This window comes from Cynocephalus volans, chromosome 1 (genome assembly GCF_027409185.1).
Source record: "Cynocephalus volans isolate mCynVol1 chromosome 1, mCynVol1.pri, whole genome shotgun sequence".
Lineage (NCBI taxonomy): Eukaryota > Metazoa > Chordata > Mammalia > Dermoptera > Cynocephalidae > Cynocephalus > Cynocephalus volans.
Genome location: NC_084460.1, coordinates 113,604,300 through 113,626,710, shown reverse-complemented (window position 1 = coordinate 113,626,710; position 22,411 = coordinate 113,604,300). Strand labels below are relative to the sequence as shown.

Genomic DNA, 22,411 nt, shown 5'->3' with positions numbered 1-22,411 from the left:
ACACATTACTGAGTGTTTCCAGAGAGATGAAGTTTTACCTTCAGAAATACTGTGGTCAGAATATGGATGTGAGGTGAGTGGCCCTGGTGGGGAACTAAGAGTAAGTTACAAGGCATAGTTTTTTTAAAAGAAGGAAGACCTTCTAAAACCCAAGAGACAGAAACTGTTACTTGTTGGTCAGGAATAAAGCTGCACAAAAGGGATTAAGTCATATATACAAGGGTCTTTCAAAAAGTTCATGCAAAGATTTGTATTATCTTTTATTTCTATTTTTTCCACAGACTTTTTGAAGTACTCTTGTATGCCTAACAAGCAAATCTCCTTGCTGACATGTTTTTCTGGCCACCAAACTCTATTGTTTAAAATCAAACAACTTTGAGAATCTGGCCTGATTCTTTTTCTGAGTACTCATCATTGCAAAATAAACTGAACAGGCAATGTTCTTGAAAGCACTCTGCACAAGGAGGCACGAGACTTGAGTTCAAGGCTCTGTCTAACTCTGGACAAAGTTTGCAGGGTCATTACGTAAAATGAGTGAAGAGAACATGATGATCTTTACACTTCCTCATGGCTACGATTCATATTTCTAGTCAGCTCTTAGCAAATAGCAATGCAACAAATTTAGGGGAAATCCAGACACCCTGCAGTGCACAATACTAAGTTTTCTACATTTGCAACTAAGACTTTCTGAGACATGTTTAAAACAAAGGACTCTTATTTTCCTAAGCCTCACCTTCTCCTTTGCTTTTTTTTTTTTTTTTTTTAACTCTCTCACCCTTTATCTATCTTCTTATCAAGACAACCTCTAAAAAATCAGAAAGGACCTCGGAAGTTAATAATATTATTTAAGACACTATTTGGAAAACAGGAGCCCAGGAAGGAGAGGTGACTTTCATGAAGTCAATAACTTGCTCGTGGAAATGTGAGAAGATGGCTTTTGATTCCCAGTTCAAGCCTTTTTCTGATAAAGCCGTGCAGCTTCCCAACTCTGAAAAACTACTAAGAGATATAACTGTCCCCTAAAAATAACACATTATTTACATCCAGAGAAAGAGCCATGTCTAAACAGGCAACAGTCCTGTATCAAAAGAAGATGGCTACTTTAGCCCAGGAGCAATAAGCAGGCTGCTAAAGTAGCTAAAGTTGCTTATCTATTCCCATGACTTTGTGAAGATTTATGGGGTACATGGGAAATCTCAGCTAATCTTCCTACAAGCAGTGTTGGATCAGATCCCTGAGTCCTTGCGGCCATGAAGTTTTTCACATCTTTATTTCCTGGGGAGAGTTGGACTGATCTAAGATATCTGTGAGTTCCTGAAGCCCCCTATAAGGGATAAGTATTCATAGTTAGGGGTACCCAAACCTGCTAGATTTGAGCAAAGCACACTGAGCTATAACATTTCTTTACGGGGGGGGGGGGGGGGGGGGGGGGGGGGGGGGATTGAACTGAGATGGAGATTAGTGAAGTCTCTGTAAGTCTTAAAGGCAAAGATCACCTTATTTGATTGCAAAGCACTGTCTGTTCTTAGTTGCAGTGCTGATCAGTAGGATCCACTGCCAGATTTTGTATCTCTTTTTATTCTTTTAAACCAAAGCTCTTACTCAGCTGCTGGACACTTCCTATCATTGCAACAATTCTTTCTTCAAGAACCAAAGAATTGTCTCAATTCTGACATTATATGAAAGGATTATCATTTTTGAACAGCAGAGTTTTTAGATTAGTAGTAAGCCAATTTTAAAAAATAAAGGAAATAGGGCCGAGCCCGTGGCGCACTTGGGAGAGTGCGGCGCTGGGAGCGCGGTGACGCTCCCGCCACGGGTTCGGATCCTATATAGGAATGGCCGGTGCACTCACTGGCTGAGTGCCGGTCACGAAAAAGACAAAAAAAAAAAAGGAAATAGAAAAAACGAGCAAACAAACAAAAACCAAGGAGCTTTGCATTCCTAACATCCTGGCCTGCAAGCGGCTGTCCTTTGAAATGGCAAGAAGAAACTGCTCTCAAAGATGCTTTCTCATATGCGGCCAACTTCAAGGGAGCATTTTTCAGGGGATGCTTGCCTGGCCTGCCTCGGACTTGTTCCAGGGTGTGTCATCATTCCTGCAAGAGGTCTGCCCTGGGCAAGAATGCATTCATTAGAAATTAAGAAAAAAAAAAAAAAAAAAATCCAAGCTGGCAGCCAGTGGGAGGTTTTTCTACACGGATGTGCACCTCCCACGTGCTCTGGTCACAGACACTACTGGGCTGGTAAGAGGACCCGACGGAACTGTGCCAGGCCCAGACACAAGTCTTCCATTCTGACACGAAGTGCTGCCAAGTGGGAAGGAACCACATCCTTCCTCATCCTAAGTCCCCTTCTTAAATCGAGTAGTTGTTCAGACAGGGGAAGCACAGGGCGGGGGAGGAGGCGACATCACTAGTTGATGTTAATTATAACAAGGGGAAACCTTTATTCCCAATATAAAGTTTCTAAGTGAATTCAAGACAGAATCTCAAGGCCGGAAAAATCCTTAAATGTCATTTTGATTCAAACCCCTTTTTTCTAATATTCAAATTTCCCTGTAATATACTTGCCCAGTATATGTCTAGCCCTTCTTTTAATATCTCTAGTGATGGGGAACTCATTACTAGTCTAGTTTTCATAAGATTCTAACTGTAATAAATGTCTCATTATATTGAGCTGGACTCTGATCCCCTGTAATTAAGACCTACTTGTCCTAGTTGAGGTCTCTGGAGCCATGTCAGGCAAGTGTCCCCCTCTTCTACCAACACCTTTGGGCATTTAATCCAGTGGTTTTTGCATTTGAAAGCCGAATTTCCATTATCTCCATCAATCTCACTTTCAAAAATGGGGAACTAGGGCTTTTGGGAAGCACTTCTTCCCCTACAACTCTCTCTAACCCTCAAAGTGAAAAAAACATACCAACGAAATGAAAATGTCATTAAAACAGAAAAAACTGTCCTCAGTTGATTAAGGCACCTCCCATGCTGTCTAAGCCTACAAGGAAATTGCAAAAGGAGAAAAGGAAGCAATAAGAGGCCAGAAATTCAATGACCAGGGGGGCTGGCTCTGAACCAGCTGGCTTTCTAGGGAATTGCAAGACAAATTAGTATAATAACCAAACACCTGTTCCCAAATGCTCAGCTGTACATGTAAGCACATTAGACAGAGACCATGGGATACAGGGCCAGCCTCAGCACACTGTGCAAAGCATGAGGTTTCACCATGGGCTTCAGAGTCACAAGACCTGGGCTCAAACCCTTCTCCACTGCGGCGCAAGCTACACAACCATGCTGAGTCTCAGTCTCCTTACTGGTGAAGTGTCAGTAAAGCACCTCATGGAATCAGGTACAACTGGTGCATCGAATTCATTAGCTATTATTATTTTTGTCCTTATTACTAGAAGTCTAGCATTTGATTCTCCCCAGCTTTCTCCTACGTACTGTAGCAAATACAGAGAAACAGAAAACTCATGTATCTGGTAGGAAGAAATAAGGCCAGTTCTCATGTGTAAGAACAAGGACAAGAGAAGCAGCATATGACATTAGAAAGTACACTGTACTAGAACTTAGAAGACCAGTTACAGAGAGGTTTGGCTGACTCTAAACATGACACTTTCCTCTATGGCCTATTTGCAAAGCCAGGGCGTTAGCCTTTTTGACCCTAGTGATCTAGTATTCCCTGAGAACCATGACACATACTCTGTTTAATGGAAGCTGGGAAAGCTTGATTTCTATATGCCTCCTCCAGTTCCCCTAAGTCATGACTACATCATTAACTATAAAAATCCTAGACACCCCAAAGCGAGAACCTGGGGTAGTTACTTACATTTGTTAATGCTCTAGAAATACCTCCAGGAGGACAAAACACTGCAATCTTGCATTGAATGGAGGTTATAAGGTTTTCCATTCACTTGCTGTTGGCTGTTGAAATCTCAGGCAATACAGTACTGGGTGTAAGGGTGTATTTAAATAAGTGAAGACATGTTAATGACTGCAGCTATGTCTTGACAAGTAGAAAGCCAGGAGATATGGTTGGTTTTTAAACACACAAGAGTATGTGCTGGGAAATGCTGACAGGGAAGACTTATGGAATGACTTAATTCCAATGTGTGTGGGTCTCCTGGGGATATGAAGGTACCTGTGTAGGTATGTTTTTGTAAAAAACGCTTTCCTCTTTACCCTGTGTTTGACATACTATGCTTTGGTGGAAGGCAGGAAAAATTCTGCAGGGGAGTGAGGAATCAGAACGGCTGAAACTGTAACGCTGGGTTAGGAAGAGCCTACTCTCTGGGTCACTTTTATGTGAACTTCATAGTGAAGTCCAAAAACTATGGACAGATTTAGAACATGGACACAGCATGACCAAATATGTGTCCCAAGAAGATTATCAGGCAGTGGTGCATAGAATGAAATGGAAGGGTGAGCTACAGCAAGGTGCCCATTGAATGTATAGAACTACAGTGAGCTCTCTTGAATCAAGGGCTCAGTGGCCACATGATGGTCATCACAACCTTTGAGCTTCAGTTGTCTCACTTATAATAATTCGAATCAAAATGACCTTGCAGAACTGTAATCAAATCAAATGAGATAATAGACATATAAGGAGTTTGTAAATTTGGGGGCACTTGGGCAAACATAAGGAAATATACTCTTACTATACAAGTCAATAAAGCCAAAAAGCCTTATTTTTCTAAGTGAAATAAGTTAACTCTTTGTTTTTATAGGATCTCTCCTTCTCTCAAAATGATATACTAACATGGTTGCATAAGCCAATTTTATTTAAGTCAATGTTTTAATTACATGTATACTTTCCTTTGCTCTTCACATACTAGAGGCAGAATCATCAGGGAATTTTCAAGAACAGTTATCTAGACATGTCATAAGGATATTATAGTTGACAATATTAGCCATAGGTAAAATCACCTTAGCTTACAATGTACACTAGCATTTTAAATTTCCAGGTTGGTCCTGAACAAACCTCTTAAGATTACTCTGGGCCACCACCCTCAGTGAGAACAGATGAGAGTTCTGGCTGTGCAAAATGTTTTGCCTCGATTGTTGTAGTAGAATCTTCATTAATTGACCCACCTATTTCCTCTCTAAGCTCCAAAACTTTGACACCCAATGCAAGACCTATCTTAAAACACAGATCTAATAATGCCACTTCCTTGCTTGAGAATATTCATTGCTTCTCCTTTCCTTTCAAGAGTAAGTGCCAATTTCTCAACAGGGTATTTAAGGTTCTCAATAATACAGCCCCAGCCCCTGCTCACATTTTTTGAGTCTGATCTTCAGTGGCCCCTGTGCTCACATATCATTTCCCAGTCAAACTGGGCTCTCAAGCAAGGCATCTGTTTCCTGCCTTTACTTTATCAATGCATCCTGTTCTCTTTATCTGGGTTATCACTTGTGATTTACAACTGACCAACTTAGTTAAACTGGGATTATGTTTTCCAGAATTCCCTACTCTCTATGGTTCAAGCTAAGGTTAGCCATAAGGAAATTCATTCATAGGGTCCATCTAGGCCCGAAGGCACTAATGCAGCTCATGCACGTTGTTGCTGATCACCTTCTAGGTGGGGGCAGCAGCCACACCCACTACTCCTTCAACTGCTGCCAGATGTGCCCCTTCAACTTCTCTAAGTTCAAGGCCAGTTAGGTGTGAAGCTCCATGGCTGAGTGCACCAGCTCCTTCTGCAGGCCACCCACATCATCAGGGTTAAATACAGCGAGAGAGAGTGAAGGGTTGCAATTAGTCCCCATGGATTCCAGACTGCTCTGTTGCACTTCACACCAGCTTCTCTTCCTGACTGTCTAACTGCCACAGGCAGAGGCAAGAGCCTTCCATAGACTTCTCCAGCTCCTCTGGATCCTTGGTTAGTAACTTTTCTCTGATCTCCCAACTGTTCCTTTCTGGGCCTTTAAATGCCCAGCTTCTCCCATGATTGTAGCTTTCTCTGATAAGACCTATCTACATCATTCATCCATTTCATTTCTGCTCCTCTGGTTATATCCTAATTCATACACCATTTCTCATCACCAGTCTCTGTGTCCAAAACTTGTCCATCACTTTAAGCAGGACTTCCTCATACACCCCCTCCTGATCTACACAATTGTCTCGTGTCTGAAACACTAATATGTTTTATTATAGAATTTTAAATGTTACATTATATACACTTACACTATTTCTAATATTATATGCCCCTATAATTAGTGCCCCAAGTGCCCCCAAATTTACAAACACTCATAACACTCTATTTCATAACACTCTATAAATTCTTACTTTTTCAGAGACTGTGTCTGTTTGTTTTTCAATCTCTATATTTCATCAGTGTCTTGCCTACAGCAGGGTCTCAGAAAATGCTTATTGTCCAAAGAAGTAAATAAATTATCCCTGCCACTACTCCCTTTATACTAACATAGGTAATGGAAATGCGTGACATCACCTCACTTACATGAAGACTATTTCTACAGACCTTTCCATTCCCTTCCCTTAGAAAACAGTCTCTCTGGTCTGCATTCAACGCTGTGTATTCTTATTATACACATAGTTCAGACAAACTTACTACCCAGCTCCCTAGTTTACAGTAAAGTAGAAACTACTAATTGTATGGGGAATGGAGAAAAAACTGCTAGATTAAGACTGCTGAAAGCAACAAGAACTAGCAGACAATAAGAGAAAGAAAGAACAGAAAATTTATGAAAATCAGATTACATGAATTCAAAAGTATACCAGTCTGGAGGCACTTAGTATACAGGCAAATGATCTCACTTTGATAAATTCTAAAGAAATTAAAATTCACTCCAATAAATTGTCCTGAATAACCAAGATTAAGTAATGTCACATATTTTAGAATAATCTCCTTCTGAAATTGTTTTTAAAGCAAAAATTTAAAAAGAAAGGTACATATTGAAATTTCACCATTTTTAGAAATCCCACAGCAGCTCCCAATCTGAAAAAGAAAAAAAAGAAGGGTATTTATTTTCTCACGCATTCATTCAACAAATATGCAGTGAGTGCCAACTACGACTCAGGCACCATCCTGCCTGCGTGCCTGTGTGTGTGTGTGTGTAGACCTTTCCTCAAAGGAAATCATCAAACTTTGTCAGTTTTATTGAAACTCCTGAACTTCACTTGGGAGATGTGTGAGGATGAGAGTTACACCTATAAACATCCCATAACCAAAAACAGTAATTGTAAGTAAGTGCCATATTGGTTTCTTACAAAGAAGCAAACAAATGCACCAACAGAAGACGACTAGGGTCATTGTTACTAGTTTCTTCTAGGGCAAAATAAAGTGTCAACCAGAAAGAAGCTCTCACCTTCTCGTACAACCTTTGCCACATTTCTCTGCTAAATATGTCTTCACTGCAGTGTAGGTCCCTGGAGACTCCAAAGGTGCTACAACCCTGCACAATTTGCTTTTTAAGAAAAAGGTGGCAAAACACAAATAAGAAATATTTGCTTTTGTCATCACAGCCCCCCAATACACACATAGATGTAACTTTGGCACGTTTTTATTTCTTAGTTGCAATTTGGTTTACAACTAAAATTTGAAATTCGCATAGGGCTTCAGGGAGGATTGAATGAGATAAAGAAAATAAAGCTCTCAGCACAGCTCCTGGCACACAAGAAGCACTGGATCAATATTAGGTCCTAAACTTCCGGCAAGCTCTGTAAATTAGCCTCATTAAGTGTTATCTGGGGCAAAATTCTAGCTTTCTGCTGCTTTTCCCTTGTCACCCAGAATGCTCTGGGGCCATCCCTGGAATATCAAATAACTTTCCAGCAAGCCTAAGCTGGGGAGAATGATGTGCAGGGTTGGAAGTGCTGCTTGAAGATATGTCAGATGTTTGGAGGAGAGACAGGAAGGTCACATAGAACCTCTTGCTCCCATGTCATTCCCCGGAACTGGCCCTTCTTCCTACAAGAGGGCCTTTCAGAAGCCACAGTGTGCTCCCTGCTGAGGGAAAGGTGCCAGAATGGGCCCTGGAGCAAAATTAACATCACTGATTATATGATTAGGTCTTTAGCTTTGGTTTTTAAGGGGGAGTTAATAAAACAAGCACAACTTAAAATACTTCCTGTAAATATAAGTATAAGCACATTTAGGGAGGTTATTTTAGTTCAAAAAATAATAAAAGCAGCTCAAATGGACTGAGCACTAATTCTGTTCCAGATACTATGCTCAGTACTTCACATGCACATGTTATTTAATGCTCACAACAGCCCTGTCTTTGTGCCAACACCACAGATGAGGAAATAGGCTTATAGATGTCAAATAATTTTACCATATCCCAGACGTAGTGAATAGCATTAGCCTTTCCAGGTTGTCTCAGTTTAAAACCAATATTTTTACCACTATATGCTAATGAAATGATATAATTTGAAAGAATAGGTCACATATTCATTCATTGATTTGATACACTTATTGAACTATTCCCTCATATTAGGCACTGTGAAGAAAGTGGGACAAACAGAGATGAATAAATCTGCAGGGTCACTTCTTACAATCAAAGGGCAAATATTGGCTTTCTCACTGACCAATTCTGTGATCTTTGGCCTCAGTTTCCTCTTTGTAAACTGGTAATTATAACTGCACCTGCCTCATAGAGTTATTCTGAAGCTTCAGAAAGTTAAAATTTATAAAGCACTTGAAATAGTGTTTGGTTTATGTTATTAAGCTATTTTTAACTTATTAAGAGGCATGTTTGAAACTATATGTGCATGTGCCAGTAGAGAGTTTATGGATAAGATGGCCTGTAAGCTACTATTTAAAGAGTTGAATACCATTTAAACTTGTAGAGCCAGAAAAAAGAAATTGATCCTTTATGGAATTAAATTTACCTTTCACATGCTTACTCTTCAGCACAGCAGATTTCAAAAACTGGTAGCTGAAGTTTTATAAGGAAATAGCTCTAGGCCCAATGTTTTGGGGGATTGATTACATAAAACACCTACACTAGAACTGTAAAATTTCCAGCTGAATTGAACTGAACAACAGTGCATACATTTCCATCCATTACTTAATGCATTTGGAAATAAGAATGGTATAATTTGAAAAAAAGCAAAGAAATTGGCTTTTGCTGTTTTTTTTTTTTTTTTAATTTTGTTTTGTTTTACCTTTTTAGACATTCTAATGGGAAAGAGAGGCTATGGACACATCAATGAAACTGTATCATCTTTTACATCTGTTCACAGCAGCCTGCATGAGATCAGAGCAGTTCATCTCCTCATCTTATAAATAGTTCCTCCACTTTCCTTCACTCTCTGTCCAAGGCTCCAGATATGTCAAACCTGGTCCCTATCTTGCTTCTGTCCTTTCAGTGACTTTCTGTTGCATTTTGAATCAAATCCAAACTCCTTACCATGGCCTGCAAGGCCAGTCTGGTCTCCCTGCTGCCTATCTGTCATCTGCTTACATATATACACATATTTTCTGTCTTTCTCCCAAACTGTCACTATAGCATCCTAACAAAAGGGGATCACTTCAACACTTATGCTTCTCATGGCAGTTTTGAACAATTCCTAAACAGATAGATAGGTTAAGATTTATACACACACATTATATGCATATACACACATATATACAACTTATCATTTCAATATACTAAATATATAAATATTAAACACTCCAAGTATATACACACGCATACACTTATATATGTACATATGTAATGTGTATGTGTAAGTGTATATATGTATATGTATTGTATGCATATATATGTATATCAAATTTTATTTTGATATTACATATATGATTAGTTCCATCTATTTATTTCTACTTCTTGGGAACAAATAAGTATGCTAGCATCTATACAAACATTTATTTATTCATCATTGACTCATGACTGGAAATCTGCTATTTGCTATGCACTATTCTAGGCACTTGGGATACAGCCATAAGCAAAACAAATGTTCCTGTCCTTTCAGATTTTACATTCTAGCGGTGGTGAAATAAAAAAAATAAATAAATAAACAACAGAAAGACAATAAAATGTTCAGTTTGTATATGGAAGCTGGTAAGGTGACAACTGCTATAGAAATGAAAAAAAAAAAAACAGAGGAGGGTAAGACAGACAAGAATGGCTTGGGTCGGGGCAGGGGAAGCAGGATGAAGGGCAATTTTATATAAAGCAACCAAAGCAACCTTCACTGAAAAGATATTGAGAAAGGACTTCAAGCAGATGAAGGAGTTAGACATGTAGTTATCTAGGACATTTGAACAGAGAGGAAAGAGAATGTAAATCAAATGAGGTCTTGCAAGGTATTATTAAAGACTGACTTACATAGTAAGTAATATAGCATGTGGTTACTTTTACCAGTCTCTGTTTTAGGCACTTCATATGCAATAAATTACTTAGTTCTCACAACAACCCAATGAATTATGTATTGTGTATATCCTCATTTTACACAGAGAAATTAAATAACTTGCCTAGGATTACACAGATGGAGCAGAATTTGAACCCATATAAAAAGACTCCAGACCGCTACGATATACTGCCTCTCAGTACTGAAAATTCTAATCTAGTGCTTCTCATGGTTCAGTGCAGACACCCTAGATACCTGCTTCTTTAACAAGCTATCCAGATGATTCTGATGTCTATGATCCATGTACCATAATTTATCACTGGTAATTTAATTTATCCACATAAATCCTTCCCAGATACTTTAAGAAAAATATCACATTGATTTCCTATCCCTTACCATACCAGTTATTTGCCAAACTAGGGCACCTTCTATAAGACCAGCTAGGACACCTACTCAATGTATTCTCTCTCCCATTTGAGTTTCATCAAATGGGTGAGGCTTTGGGAAAATAGCAGGGCTGAATGAAGAAAGAGAAATGAATATTACTGAGAGCCTTCTAGGTACCAGTTATTGAGTGCTAGGAACTTAATACATTTTACCTTACTTTAACCTCTCAGAGAGAGAGAGGAGAGATAGATCTACATCTGTATCTATCCATCTAACTATCTGTCTATCTAGGAGACAGATAGAACATGTTTGTTTGCATTTTACAGCTGAGAGAACTAAGTCTAGACAGGCTAAGCAAGCAGTATTTAGGATTCAAACCCAACCCTGAATCCAAAGAGAGCAAGATCTTCACTACCTACTCTATCCATTTAATCCCCCGCCCACCATTGTCTCACTCAGTAATTGGAAAACTGAAGTTCAATCTTCCAGAAAGTGCTATTTAGTGTGTCTTACCACTCTCAGGTCTCTATCATTTCTATAAATTGAAAGAACTCCTATATTTCAACAAGAGCCAGGCTTCTTCTGTGAGCACTAAAAGCTCAAAAAGAAGAAAACAGAAAATGTGCACTCATAATTCTAAAATCCTAATAAAAGTCAATCAAATATTTGATCCATGTATTTCTTTGTAGAAGACTATGGTGATTAACGGTGATACAGAGCATGCGTTACTGAAAAAAAGGGGGGGGGGCTCTATTTTCATTTCCCAAACAATAAATGTCCATACACCTAACCCATCTGTCTATTTTCTCTTCCCATCACCAAACTTGGAGTCTGAGGGGAGAGGGGGCAGTGGTTTGCAGGTCAGAGGAATAAGGCAGAAGCACATCCTTGAGGACATGCATAAAGGTGTCTTCATCGATCTAACTTCTTGTGCAGTGCTCAGTTGTGATTCTCGCTGAGGCCAGCGAGGCTGCTGAGTGTCTGCGACTTAGGATGCTTCATAAGCCGCAATGGGTGAATGCTTCTGTGAAAAAAGTGGAATTCTACTCCTAGCCTTCCATGGTATCTCCTAAGTCACTACTGTACTGTCACAAATTCAAAGATCATTGTTCCTTAGAGAGGATCTTGTCCAAACTCCTCATTTTAGAGGTGAAATCAAAGAAGCTTGGAGAAGGAAAAGCAACTAACCAGTACCAGGGCTGGTGGACTGGATGGCTGAAGGAAAACAGCACGATCTTAGAGTTAAAAAGCTAGGGTCCAATGCTAACTCCACTATTTGCTAGCTACATGGCCTTAGCAAACATTTAGACTCTCTGAGACTCAGACTGTAAAATGTTGTTGGCAACACCTGTCCTAATTACTCAGAGTTATTGTAAAAAAAAATAATAATAATTTTATATGTGTGTGCATGTGTATAGATAATAACAAGCATTTTGAAAGCTTAAAGTTCTATATAAATGAAAACTGTTATTATTCAAACCTAGGGTTTCCATTTTCTCATCCAGTACTTATGCGGGCATGCCATGATATCATTATTGTTGATGTTGTTAACCATGTAAAGTTTAAAATCCTTATGCATCAGGCTCTTAATAAATGTCATGGCATATGACTGACACCTCCAAAAGCCTGACAAAGTGGGTTTTATTTATCCCCATTTTATAGAAGACGAAAATAAGGCAAAGATCGACCAAATACTTGCCCAAAGTCGAACCCAGGGAGGTCAGTCTGACGTCAAAGCCCACTGTGCTACACAGCCACAATTTTAAATCACCACAGCATCTAACCATATCTAGCTTAAGGGACTATGCCATCTATGAAAAGAACATTTTCAGATATCAGGGCTTATAAAATCACTGGTTCTCTTTTCTGTTGCCTTTAGCATTGATTGGGAGAGGAGGAAGCCAGTGTAATCATAAGGACTTTTGTGCCAGGCAGGCAGAAACCACAGGCATTGACTGGATATAAACTAGACATAAAAGGTTACCTGTCCTTATGTTCAACTGATGCCAATTAAATCAAATAATAGGTGAACTGATGTGAATTCTTCACTATTCTTAGAAATCTTGAGATCGAAGCTCATTGCAGCTACCTACTTCCATGGAAACTTCTTACTTTCTCTCAGGTAATTTATTAATGACACTTGACATTGGCCTTGCTGTCAATATATGCAAACATGCACTTCAGTGTCATCCTTCACTGTTCGCTGCAAAATGCCCTTTACTATTAGGATAGAAATATGCGTTCCCATCACTGAGCCAGGGATGTCCAAATTTCTTAAGGTCTGTGACTCTATCATTTGTCTGATTTTGTGACCACAGGACTAAAGGAAATTTAAATTACCTTATTAGTCTATAGAGGCAACCTTTGGGATAACTAATACTATGGTAAAATAAGAGAAAACTGGAAAGCCAATTCTGGGCCTACCTGACATAGTATGAATCCATCATCCATTCAGTTTTGCTCTTCTTGTGTACAGGCACAGTATTAGGCACAGGGCATGATAAAGCATGTCCTCAGCTGCTTAGGGGCTAACTAGGGACATGGATAAAAACAAAGGCACAAATTACTGTCTCACAGTAAAAATAATTTTTAAAAACATCACAATAGAGATAGAAGATGCTATAAGCATTTAAAGGAGTTCTATGGACTGAAAAGAATCAAGAAAGGATTTGAGCACCATTTTTGGAAAGGAAAGAGCTCAGAGAGGAGGAAAGATGATTGCAGCTGAGGTGGTGTGGCGTGAGGATACGGAGAGGGGACATTTATGAATCTGGTCCTCAGATTTTACGGAGTGGTGTCTAGTAAACGTGGTATAGTGGACCAAAAGGCTTTGTACTCAGGCACACACAGGTTCTCATGGATAACCCTGGGCAAGCCTATAAGTCTCTCTGAGGCTCAGTTCTTTGATCTGTAAAAGGAAGACAATAACATATATCCAGAGTTATTTTCATGCTTCAATGAAATGACAAAAGTGAATGCACCAATGAATGCTGATTTTCCTCACCCTCCTCTGTGTCGTCAAAAAATACATCTACTGGGCATAAAACAATAAGGGTATTTTCTCTTTACTCCCCTTTCCCCCTTTTATCCTAGACTTCTGCAAAGAGATATGATTACAGAATTTCAGAGTTGAAAGGAATCTTAAAGAAAAATACACAATGCAATGTAACAGAAGAACTTAGAGAGCTCCTTGTCCCGCTCTCCCACGTTTTAGGCTCCATGGTAAGAAGACATCTCAGTCATGGGCAAAGTAACACCAGGATCAGAATGCAGGGTGGGGATGGAGTGGGACATCAGTCTTAGTCCAGGTCCTCAGTTCTAGTCGAAAGGTAGGACAATTTTCGGCCCTTCCTAGCTCTAAAATGAAAGGCATAGATGAGTCTTAGCATCAGTACTTGCTACTTAACCTCTATAAGCCTCAGTTTCCTCAAAAAAAAAAAACAAAAAAAAAAACACAGGATTGTTACAAGGATTGTATGAGATAATATATTTAAAGCACTCAGCACAAACCATGATAAAGTTCAGTATAGGGAAGCTGTTAAATTTTGATGATCATAATTTAACAGACAGATAAATTGAAGAATTATTGGCAGAATTAGTGTTTATTAAATGTCTCCTACAAATAAGGTGCTGAGACAGGGACTTAAGCTTCTAAGTAGGCATCAATGCCCCTATTTCCCAGCTGCAGAGCCTGAGGTACATCCATATAGAGAAACTTCCCTCAGGTTTCTCCCAGACTCTAGAATCCACACTGCTACTAAAGAGTTAGAATCAAGTCTCCTACCAACCCCATCGGAGTAAACCATGCATTCTCAGCTTTAAAAAAATTAGCAAATGAGTAGCTAACCTGAACTTATCCCCCAAAATATCAGATACTAAATGTTCTTTAAACTTCCTGTTCTTTGGTGTTTTTTTTTTTTTCTTTTTTTTTTCCTCCACAGAACAATTTCCAAAATGGGCAAGGACCACAGTAGGTGGCTCTCTTTAATATTTCACTGGCAAGGTGGTAATGACTCACCAGATCCTACATCTGTGTCACCAGCAAAGCCTAATGAAGTTGAGCAACAATATGAAACCGTGCGTATGCTGAAGATAACCTTTATTTTTTTTTTTCTTCTCTCTCCTCCTGTGCTTTCCTCCAGCCACATTCTGCTTTCCTAACTGTGCCAAGTAAGGTGATGCTAACTGCCTACCTTTTGGCAAAAGCAAACATACACTCCCAAATGCCAAAAGCAATGAGCAAAATGTTTCTCCCAGAAATGTGTTTGCAAGGCTGTCTGCTCACTACAAAGGAGAAAAACCTGATGGCCTGTAAGGAGTCTCAATGGATAAATGGTCCCATTGCCTGGGCCAGAAACAGATCTGGTTCAGCTTCCTACGTAAGCCTGCAGCCATCCGTTGCTACAAGGTGGACTGAAACTCCAGACCAGTAATCAGCACCACCAGCACACAGTGATCTTTTCTGCAAATGTTGCCTTTGCATACTATTCTTTATATTCCCCTCTTTACCCACAGAATTGGCAAAAAAAGTTGAAAAACAGTATGAAAACTGGTAGCATTTGTTGCTCAATCTTCTTACCAGCCTTGAACTAGCATGGGAATGGCAGAAGGAAGAAACCACCCAGAAGAGGAAGAAAAAGATGACAGAATCCTGAACTATATGTGTTCATAGTACCCTCCATTCTAGGAATTGAATGTGTATTACATCAAACACATGACAGTAGGAAAATTGCCCCGGAGAGCATCACTTTAAACCTCCTCTCCTGAGCATGGACCCCACTAAACTCTACAGAGCTTGTTTAAGGCTTATTTTCTTAGTCAGGAAACACTTTGGGACAAAGAGGATAAACCTGAAATTACCAGCCAAATAAGGTCAACCCAACAACTGAAGTAAATTGTCAAAGATCTCATCAGAGAGGTGACAGGATTGACAGGACAAGACTTGAACTAGAAGTCAAAAGGTGTGAACTATAGTCCCAGAGCTACAACTTACTAACCACTTGGCCCCTGGCAACCTCACAATTATCTAAGTCTCATCCCTGTTTCTGTCTCAATAAACTGAGACTAGCTAAGAGGTATCATTTAGTGAGCACCTACTCACTATATGTACTTGACATTATTCCACTGAATTTAATTCTCACACAAATTCCTGGGGTAAGCATATATATATATATATATATATATATATATATATATATATAAATATTTTTCCCCCCATTTTAGAGGAGGATAAAACAGAACCTCTAAATGGTGAAGTAAATTGCTCAGTATCACTCAGTGGCTTAGGTATTAATTACATCTGGGATTTGAAATCAAATAGGTTTGACCATGAAACATGGGCTCCTTTCACTATTAATATGCCTGCCATGTCCTTCTCCCACAAGTACTGCAAGTAATGAGAAAAATAATATATGGAATGCACTTTGGAAATTTTAAAGTTCTATACATACATATGACTTTAGTAATAGCATTAGAATCTGTATAAGGAGAAAGGATATAACGGGGCATCCTTCCTTCAAAGAACAAGAACCAAAAGGAATTACCTTTCAATTTCCCTTTCATCCCCATGTTCTGACCTTATTTTGGACATTTTCCTTTCCCCACAGGTCTTTCAGGCACACATTCAGATGTATCCTAGCCAGCTCATCACAATGCGTGCACACAGAACAAGCTGACGGAAGCAAGTGAGCCCATCCTCTAAAAATGCTTGGTGCAGGAGGGACATAAGGGGCCACCACCAGGCTCTTACCTTTACTCAATGTATCACAGCCCCTCTCAAGCACGCAGCAATACTGCACAAATGCTATGGACTGTGAAGGGGACAGACAACTACAAATGCTGGACATTAAATTCAGGGACTTAGGGCATAGCCAGTAGATAGTAGTGAATAATTGTATGAAGTCAATCAGAATAAAAATCAATTGTCATGAGGAGGGCAGAGGTGTTCAAGGGAAGCTTCTTAATTGTGAGTAGACTGGTGTGGGCATGTGTGGTGTTTGCATTCAAATAAGGTAAGTTAGTGTCCAGAAGGGACTGAATTTAGCAACATCTGCACAACCCAAGAGAAATACACTAGAATTTTGTTATTTTTTGATACTAGCTGTAAAATACAAAGTTGCTTGGCTGACCTAAGAGAGCAGTAATAGAAGGCTGTGAACAGTATATAACACAGCTGCAACTTCCAGCTTCTTCCTCTTGTCTTTTTTACCTCTTGTCAAATTCAAGACCCTCTTGTTAATAGAGGATGTTTCAGATCAGGGCAGTTCACAGGCCTGAGAGCTGACCTGCAAACTAGTAGAAAATTCACATCACTGAGAAACATCAATTATATATTCCAAGTCAAACAGCCATGATCCAAGTCACATGTGGACAACATTCAGGAACTCTCATTATAAAAGAGCTGTTCAAACTCCAAAGAAGAAAACAACACCACATTTCCAATTTAAAAAAAAAAAAAAAAAACTGTAAGTTAATATGAAATCACCTTTCTGAAAACCCACTGTTTCCAGGGTTACAATATAACAATATTTACAGTAGTTCCCTCAGTTTAGAACTGACCAGGTGCCAGGCCAGGCACCTCACTAAACATGTTATCTGAATTGTCCCATTTCATCCTCCCAAGTACCCTAAGGGCTCATTGTGACCTTTATAATCTCCACTCTGCAGCTGAAAAAAACCAGCATCAGATAGATGGGCTAACTTGCCCAAGTTCACACCGCTAATACACAGCAGAGCTGGAGTCATACCACCTCCTTTCTCAATCTGTAGCTCACACGGCAGAGCAGCAACATGCTTCCCGTGGCACCCTGGTTCACAATTTCACAACCAGGAGGTAGAGGGAAGATAGGCTGAGGAGTGGCTTTTAAAGGAAACGGCAGAAGTTTGCTTTTACGTTTGTGATTTTCTCTTTAACTCGGCTTCCTTGTTCTATCTCAGAATTTAGAGGTGGGAAGGGGCTACATGGCTCCACAAAGTCAGCTCTTCCTAAATGCGGGGCATCCTGTGCCCCACAGGTCCGCCAGCTCCGCGTCCTCCCGGGCTGGGGAGGGAACTGTGAGGACCAGAGGAGGTCACCGGCGCTGGCCGGCCTTACCTCTCCCCCGACTCCGCCAGGGGTCAGTCGGACACCCTCGGCAGGGGCATCTTTCTGAGAAAGCAGGTCAGATCAGGCGAGTGAGAGGGAGTGAGGCTGCAGGCAGCCTTTACCCAGGTTGTCACAGTTCGGGGTTGGAGCGGCGTGATAGCGAGCGGGCACGCTGGGACACACCGCCTCCCTCTATCCTCGCCGCTTACAGCAGCGGTCTGGAGAAACCGAGGCGGGTGGTTTGGGGGGCAGACTAGGGTAGATCCCTCAAAGGGCTGAGAACGGGGACAGCCACGCGCAGCCGTCCCACAACTGCGTTACTTAAATCGCTACCGAGCAAACACGGAGCTGTGGACAGCCGGATTCGAATCCTGGCCACAGCACTAACTAGCACCACGACCTATCCCAGCAGCTGCCTCGCTCTGTGCCCCACTTTCCCCCTCTGTAAAACAGAAGGGTTGAAGACGACGATCCTCAGGAACCCATCTACCCCCGGATTCTGCGGCTCCGTGATTCCTCCGAGCGCTCGCGGCAGCGCGAGACTCACCTTTCTTGGGAAGCAAATCGGGCGCAGCGAAAGCGGCAGGGATGGGCGCAGGGGCGCTCGGCACCGCTTCTGACCGCGCCTCCGGCCACAGCAGAGCCCCGGATCCCGGCAGTCTTCCCCAATGAGCCTCTTACTTTCCGCCGCACTTTCTTTTTCCCCCTTCGGGGCTCCTCCCCCGGCGCGGCGCGATTGGCGGGGGCCGCCTGGCTCAGGCTCCACCCGCCTCCCTGGCTCGCCATCCACCCGCGCTCCGGGCTTCCACGAGCTGCGGCCGCGGGGCGGCACCCTGGGCAGTCCCGCCCGCCTCGAGGAGGAGCCGGCCTGCGGGCGGATGCGAGGCTGTGCTCGTTCCCGTCGGCGCCCTGCCGCCGCCTGGGCTGGCTTGAACGCTCAAGGAAAGGAGGGGGTTCGTCCTGCAGCTCAGCTGGGCACGCTGCCGGGCGCCCTGGGAAGATACGCCCCCGCTATCCACAGCGGCGCACACATGAGTTCAGTGCAAGATCCTGGTCTCACAGTTGAGATAGATGTCTCCCTGCTTTTTCTTCTTGTCTCTGTTTAGCTATCGTGCTGCAAGGCCGAGTTCAGACTGCACGATTTGCGCTACCACCATGTGCCAAGTACAGAGCCCGATAGGAAAAAACAGAAACGCGATCTCGGTAGGCAGGAGCTCTAGCTCCTTTAGAATTGACAGTCCTGGGAACGAGCAACGGGTCATGGCAACAGGACTGATTCTGTATTGTCCACTGGTGTGTACCCAATACCTAAACAGTGCCAAGCACAAAGTAGTCACTCAGTTCGTGTATGCTGAATGAGTGAATGAATAAAATAACTAATAGGTTATAGGAGGAAATAATCTCAAAAGAACTATTTCCCTTTCATTCATTCCCATTTTTCTAGGTTTCTGCAAGAGCATCCAGAAGCCCTGTCCCACTCGAGATGGAGTCTGTATAATCATCCTGAGAAGCTTTATAATGGCTTTCATTAAGTCAACTCTCTTGTCCAAGAAACTTCTGCTGTTACCTATTAGTCGTCCATCATAATTTCTTCCTGACTTGCAAGGCCCTTCATGACCTGTCACCATTTTTAAGGCTCCCTAACAGAGGTGAGCTACCAGACTGACTGGTCTCTTCACACATGCCCACATACCCACCGCACCTCCTGGACTTTTCTCCTACTCCTAGGGTTACCTAACTGAATCTTACTGATTTATTTATTCAAGAGACTGAGATCCAGAGAAAGCAATTAAGGAAAGGAGAAAAAGGATGTGAAGGATTAAAAGGGCCTGAGTGAGTGAGGAAGAAAGGGGAACTAGCAGATATCTGCCAGTCCTGCTAAAGACACACAGCAGTACAAAACGTAGATGCTGCCCCTGCCCACGTGGAGCTTCGCTTCCCCAGGTGAAGTAACAGTGTAACAGAATCTATAGAAATGTTCATGTTATTTCATTTCTTGATATCACTTATGAAAATTAACTCCAAAAAATTATTATTTTTCTCTAGATCCTTGGCATACAGTACACATTCACAACATTTTTACTGAACCAAAGAGGAAATAATCCAAAAGAATTAAGAAGTTACCTGTATGAAGCAAAGATAAAACTTTTTTTCTTAATTTTTTATTATTTATTCATTAAACATATTCCTGGAACTGACATTTTTTCTTATACAGTACACTTATCAAGCACTTATATAGTACTTACAAAGCAGCAGGCATAATCATAAGGACTTCACATATATTAACTCATTTAACCCTCACAACAACCTTTTGGGTACTATTATTATCTCCAATTTAGAGATGAGATAAAGAGAAGTTAAATAACTTGACCAAGGCTACAAGCCTACAAGTGGAGAAAGCAAAACTACAACCTAGGCAGCCAATGTTCATAAGCAACCCACTATACAGTCTCAAGTGCTGCCTAGAAGCCAGGTAGATGCTGGTAATTCAGAATTGAACCAGATGTAGTCCCAGACTTTGAAGGGCTACTCAGAGCTTAAAGAGGATAATAGCATATAAATGAATTATCATAGTATATTGTAATTTGGATACAACACAAATGGTTGGGAATGAAAACTATTAATTTAAGCAATGCTATATACTTGCCTAATAAAGTATTTGCTGTTGTAATTACCATATTATGAAAATATGTCTACAAAGAAAAAGGTTTACATGATAACTAATGAAGTTGAGTAGAAGTTATGGAGACATACGGACAGCAATTAAAAGGAATGTGAAAAAGTGTTGATGTGTTAGGATTATGGGACTACAGACATGTTCATACTTTTTCTTTTTAAAATTTGTCTTAATATCAAAACGTTATTGTAACAATTAGAAAAATGTTTTAAAATCCTGCCCATTGAGTATCCATCACATATCAGGCATTTGATGAATAATAGTTGCCTAAATGAATGAATGAAGCTGCACACTTGTTTGTGTCAGTGCCTAAAAGTCTTGGGTGTGTAAGAGTTGCTCAATAAAATAATTTGGAATTTATTGGAGTATTTTTCAGGCTATTTTTAATTATTTTGCCACAGCTATATGGGGCCTCAGGATTTTGCTAGTCCCTTGAACCCAATCCAATCAGACTTTTGTCCCTAACACTCTTTAGTTAAGGTCTCTAATGACCTCCACTTTGCCAAGTTCAGTGGTCATTTTTGGTCTTCATGTTACCTGACCTATTAGCAGCATTAGACACAGTTGACCCCTTACTACTTTGCACTCATTCTTACTTGACTCCCTATTTTCCATCTATTTAGTCTGCTATTCCTTATCAGACACTTATATTGGAGCTTCTACCTCTTCCTGATTGCCAAAGGCTAGAATGTCCTTGATCTCAATTTTTGGAGTACTTATATTCCTTCCCTAAGGGATCTCATTCAGACACATAGTTTTCTAAAATATATATGTATATGATAATGACCTACATATTTAAATCTACGGCCCAAGGCACAGACTCTATATATCTTATTGCCTCCTTCATATCTACTCTCAGATGTCTTATATACATCTCAAACTTCACATGTTCAAAATCAAACTCTTCATTTCTATCCTTCACCAAATCATCTCCTCCCGCAGTTTCCTCAGCTTTGTAAGGAACACCATATTTTTTTACCCAGTTGTTTAGGTTAAAAAGTTGCAGTCATCATTGATTCCCCTCTTTCTCTCCTAGCTTATATGCAGTCCATTCACAAATCTTCTGTTTTCTCTACATTAAAACATATCTAAATTGTACCACTCTTCCTTCTTTACAGCAACTACTATAGTTCAAGTCACAGTCATCTCTCCCCTCACTGGTCTCCCTGCTTAAACTCTTGCCCTAAGGGCCTATTTCCCACACTTCAGAGATCTTAATCCATGGAAATCAGAATAAATGCAGGCTAGTGATTAAGGGCAAGGACTTTGAAGCTGAACTGCCTGGGTCCAAGTTTAAATTCTGCAACACATTAACATAATATGGTCAAGTTACTTAACTTCTTTTTGTCACAGTTTTATCCTTTGGAAAATAGGAATAATGATAATATCTGCATCATAGTGCTGTTTTACAATTAAAAGAATTTCTATAAGTAAAATACTTGGAACAGGGATTGGCACCTATGAAGGCTATATAAATATTCATTATTATTTTTTACAAGAAATATTAGGACATACTCTGCTTTCAAATATGCAACAACTTCTTATCATGATTAGGTAAATTTTGAGAGTCATTCTTGTCATCTACAAGGCCCTCCATGATCTGGCCCTGAGTTACTTTTTTAAATCTCTCATTGCATGCTCTGTGCTGTTGCCATCCCGGGGCCTTTGCACTGGCTGTTTCCTCTTTCTAGAACGCTGTTGCCCTGTGGATCCCTTTCTCATTTTATTCACATCTTCATTTATGTCCTTATTCAACTGTCACCTTCTCAACGAAGACTTTCCTGACAAGAAAATTAAATAATACCCCTTTTATTCTCTATCTTAATTATGTTACATTTTATTAATTTACTGAATGCCTTTTTCACTAGAATACAAGCTCCGGGAGGGCAATATAATGCTTCCCTAACAAATAGACAGGACTTTGCACATAGGGCTCATTTAATAAACAT

The 22,411-nt window shown here is 40.5% G+C and overlaps 1 protein-coding gene across 2 annotated transcripts in view; it reads right to left on the bottom strand.

Moving 5' to 3' along the window:
* IL1RAP (interleukin 1 receptor accessory protein) overlaps window positions 1-18,423 on the bottom strand; it is a 120,464-nt gene extending 102,041 nt beyond the window's left edge. For both annotated transcript variants that reach the window (XM_063107726.1, XM_063107735.1), the window contains exon 1: window positions 18,333-18,423. The gene's annotated coding sequence lies outside the window, so the exon portion shown is untranslated. The remainder of the gene's footprint in view (window positions 1-18,332) is intronic.
* Window positions 18,424-22,411: the final 3,988 nt, after the last annotated feature.